The sequence below is a fragment of the Lolium rigidum genome, chromosome 4, assembly GCF_022539505.1.
Source record: "Lolium rigidum isolate FL_2022 chromosome 4, APGP_CSIRO_Lrig_0.1, whole genome shotgun sequence".
NCBI lineage: Eukaryota > Viridiplantae > Streptophyta > Magnoliopsida > Poales > Poaceae > Lolium > Lolium rigidum.
This window is the reverse complement of record NC_061511.1, coordinates 268,678,151-268,682,967: the sequence shown is the minus strand read 5'-3', so window position 1 is coordinate 268,682,967 and position 4,817 is coordinate 268,678,151. Positions and strand designations below refer to the sequence as shown.

The window sequence follows — 4,817 nt, the reverse complement described above, 5'->3', positions numbered from 1 at the left end:
TGACAGATTAAACAAGTAAAATAACAAATATCTAGATTATTAAGTACCTGCTAAAAAAACAAATACCTAGTGACCATGCAAGAAAGGGGGAACCCAAAAATTTATACTCGCACTTCATGCTTAGGGGTTGTATTTGTATAGTACAACGAATTGTTGAAGCATAGTTGTATTTCCGGGTTTTACATTTTTCTACCAACAATTCATCAGAAACAAAAGGGGCAAAACATAGGGCATGATATGTAACATTTGGCAAAACAAAAGGGGCAAATATAGCAATGATTTCCTGAAGCATCGATTAGCCCCATGCTTAGGTAGTTAAAAAAATTACAAAGGCTTTTTACGAGGACGACCAAAGTTTGACGTAGTGGTGGGTGAGGCAGAATAGGGAACATGTTCCTCCTTTTTAAGTAGTGTAGATTATACTGGAATACATATGCCACTAAATTTTTTTTTTGGTGTATCAGACCTATTTAAAAAATAAAGAAATGTTAACTAAGCCACTAATATTTAGCATATCAGTGGTTGGTCCATTATCCATTTCAAACAGACCGACTACAAAAACGCAATTGGTTTCTAACCAGGCCTCAATCCCTCTTATATGATAAATGAAAATGTCTTTGAATGCCACATAAAGGATGTCTAGAAGTAAATAATCAATCATTATTGCAGTCTAGTATTTTATTTATTTTCTCAAGGCCATATGAGTGACATTGATAACAATATAACACATATAATTTTATTTGAAAACAATTAAATAGAGGCAACAAAAGAAGAGGTTTTGAACTTAGATGTGAAGCTATAAAGATGTATGAACAAAACAATACGAACTTCATGTCATGCACATGGAGATTTTGAGTTGTGCAGTATCGTTGAGGTCTAGTTCCAAACTTGTGTGCTCGGGATAGCAGCAGTCTACAAACTTGTGTGCTCGGGATAGCAGGAGTCTACAGCTGGTGAGACAGCATACATCAGCTGGTGTCTTTGAAGTCAAACCCCATGGAACTGCCAACATTTTCAGGACAGGATCAGCTGTTGTAAAAAGAATTGTATTCATAATTTAGTTCGGTCCAAAGCATGTGATGTAAACTTGGTCAGATCATCGCGGAGGTCAAGAGGACAATCATGACTGTCAGTTGGGTTTCTCACCATTTTCTTTTCAAAAACCAAGAGGCATTTCTGATGGTCCAAAGAGACCACCAACCAACATCAACTCCACAACAGAGAAAAAACAATTCAGTTTTGCCGTGACGCACCTAGGCACGAAGTTACTGAATTGAAGAAGGATGGGACGGCCAATCTAGCAACTCCCCTATCACAGACTAAATGCAGACAGCTGTAGGACATCTGAAAATAAGATGATATGCAGTTTTGAGTTTCCCAATGAAAGTGCTCATTAGAAAGTGATAAAACCGGTAGTTCAGAAATATATTTTGACTGGTTCTCATTTCCAAGAATGCATGTGTGATAGTAATTTCTGAACATGTACGACTCACATAACTCACCTAAATTCCATCAACATTACTCTTTGTCCATATTTATAGGAAAACACAACTCGACTTCCTGGCAAAGAATGTTGATACACTGTTATTTATAAGAGAAGTAAGTTGATTAGTTTACCCATGTTGTACATCAGTAAACGAATGCTAAATCAGCCAATAGATAATTCTTCAGCCCATCTAACACTCCTCACTCATATTCATTTCTGACATAGCTCACCTGTGGATAAATGAAAGAATAATAATTTTAAAAATGATGGTAACCATTCCCCAAAATTATGTTAACACTAAATTGTCAGGTATTTCAGTTACAGATTTTAAGTTATTTTCAACTGGGCAAACAGATATATCATTGCAGACATCTAACCCCTGACCCCTTTGATAGTTCAAACAAACTTACAATCACATGCACCTTTACCTCCGCAAGGATATGTGAGTGTGCAACTTACTGAATTGGTTGGAGGTCACGAATTGGAGGTCTTGTCCATGTACATATATAGGGCATAATTGCAAGCTTTGAAGTCCCCAATATCAGTTCACACTGCAAATAAAAACACAAGAAACTTTAGCATATGTATTCCTGAACTTCCATGTAATATTTTCTATGTCAAATAATGTTGTTGCATCCTTGTGATCATTTTCATGGTTCCATCGATTTTAATCTAGATGAGAATTCATCAAATACACAAACTCTCATATACACAAGCACGGGTATCTAACCATACTACAACAGCAGTTAGGAAAAGAAGCAGACTTGTGTACTATTTTTGATTTGCATCTACTGGCACTCCAAGTAAATGACCTAAACCAAAGCAACTGCCCCTTTTTAGAACACGTAGAACCCATTAGCACCTGATATGTAATGTGGTGAATGCAACAAACAAAATATAGTGGATTCGTTTATTCTTCTGCGGAGCAATAGAAAAAAGAAGAATAAATGAAAGGACGTGAATTGAAGCTAATACTGCACGAGGTTACTGACTGCATATATATGTGATCGAAACAGTAGGTATGTAGCGTGACCCAGCAGTTGTAATCTTGGCAATTTTCTCTCTTGTTCGATCGAGACACAAACGTATTACCAAATACAAGTCACCTTTCATGCATATTTACTATCAAATCAGAATTAAGAAAAGTGTATGGCTATGCAACAGTCTTTACTACAGTATTTACTATAAGCCTATAAGTGGATGATCTTTTGTCCTACCAGCAAAACGTGCAACTATGTAGAGAACCTATTTTATTTAGGTGGATAGATGATAGCATGATCTTATTACATGCAGCAGTATCCCCATTGTATCCAAAACATTTGGATACCATAAGAGGTTTTATACAATAAGAGATGAAGATATATGGGTCTACAAATCAAAGGGGCTATCAATCACTATTCTCGATTCAGAGATCACTATTATCTAGTGAATTTTTTGACCTGCTTACAAAAATATGGTTTTGAACGATTTGTTTGAAACATCACTAATAAAGTTGGCAAAAAGGGTATTTTTCCTAGCATTCAAAGTTGGACAGAGTTGGTACCTTGAAGGAGAACGCCGTAAGAAAGAGCAAGGAAATACTATTTGGTACCTTGGAGTAGACAAAATCACAGATCTTGAGACATGGAGCTGGATACCATCCAGTAACGTATTCACCAATTCCATGTCCCGATGTCAAATTTGCTGAAAGCTCAAACGAATTTAGGATTCCACACCTGATCAGTAGAACAACTTTCAGATTTATTCATGAAAAGAGTTTACTTCGTTGCTATCCTCACCATGAAGTGGCAGTAGCTAACACCACAAGAAAGTACGATGTTAGTACATCAATCTCAGAACCGTCTAATTCGAGCAGACAAATAATCACCTCATCCTCGCTGAATCTACCAACACAGCAGATCTGGTCGAAGAGATCATGATCTGAGCCCCACCTGCTAGATCCGTCACTCTTTGGTCGCCAACGACGACGTGTGGTACGCTGATGACGGCCAACAATCCGGTGCCGTCTCGGCCGAGCGCAGCCCGAACCGTGGCACAAGGAGGAAGCGGAGGCCATCGTCGCACCCAGTGGTTCTTCTGCTGCGTCGATTCCATCGACTGGATCTCAGAAGAGCCCAGATGGGAGGAAATGTGCAACGTCGCGCATAAAGAAGGGAGGCCCCTGCTGGCCAGGGCGGCGGCGCAGGGTGACGACAGGCACGGGCGGGCGACGCGATATCTCAGGCAAGAGGAAGGAGAAGTTGGGCCTGGGCACTTGGCCCAGCTGAACGCGTGCGGGGGTGAAAAGAAGCTGGACGAAGGAACGACGAAAGGATTATTGTAGTGGCAGAATAGGGAACATGTTCCTCCTTTTTAAGTAGTGTAGATTCTCTCCCTACAAAGTAGGAGAAATGGCAAAGAAATTGCCAAAGAGCTGGACATCAAAAGAAATCACAGGAGTTTGTCAGCAGTTACGGACTATAGCAGATCAGAATACATAATAACCGGATGCTAGGTTCTATCAAATATGGATGATGCTCTCGCTTGAAGTTACTCTGGCAATCATTTAATGCTCACTCTGGCAACCCGCTCCGCCCGCCCAGCGCTAGAGCCCTCCCTCCATCCGCCCACATGTCCGTCCGCGAGGTCCCACAATTTCCGCCCGCTAGTCCCGCCCCATGAGCCGCCGCCAGCCACGCGCGAGCTGGCCCGCCCTGCCTTCCGCCCGCCGCTGTCTCGTGCCCGCCTAGCCTATGTGAGCTCTTCCGCATCAGTGGGGACGAGGTATAGTGGACGTTCGCCCGTTCCGATTCTGGCAACTCTAGAGAAATTTGGTTGGATTTCCGGTGACTACAAAGATCGTACGGTGGTAGTTGGGCTGAAATTTTCCTCGCGCCAACGCCTTGTTCAAGATGCAGATAACGTACGGTTTGCCCTGAAAATCTGCTTTTGTGCAGGCCGTGAGGCCAAGTATGCTGACCCCGCGAACCTTTTTTTTTTGCAGTTTGTGCGGATTCACGGTGTCCGCAAGAGATGCTCTTAGACCAGTGGTGCAATGCGCAGAAGATAAATAGGTGTCGTGGGCCGAGACAGGGCCAGATTGCATCGTGCGTATGTGCGGAGACAGGGCCTATAGAGATGTATTTACAGTAGCGATTAACTCCGGCCTTGCGAGCCGACGTTAGGAAGCAAGCTACCTACCCAACAGCCCAAACGTGATTTCCGGCCGTAACACGGTAACAGTCCGCGTCGGCCGCCTGGCTATGGCTAGGCCTCAAGCTAACATGATTAAAGACGAAATCTATGTTGTATAGGGCTACGTATCTTTCCAAACCCAAACACACCATCTAGC

General features: G+C 42.0%; 1 pseudogene; it reads right to left on the bottom strand.

Annotated features, from left to right (window-relative positions):
• Nucleotides 1-1,455: 1,455 nt before the first annotated feature.
• Nucleotides 1,456-1,556, bottom strand: LOC124650760 (annotated as a pseudogene).
• Nucleotides 1,557-4,817: the final 3,261 nt, after the last annotated feature.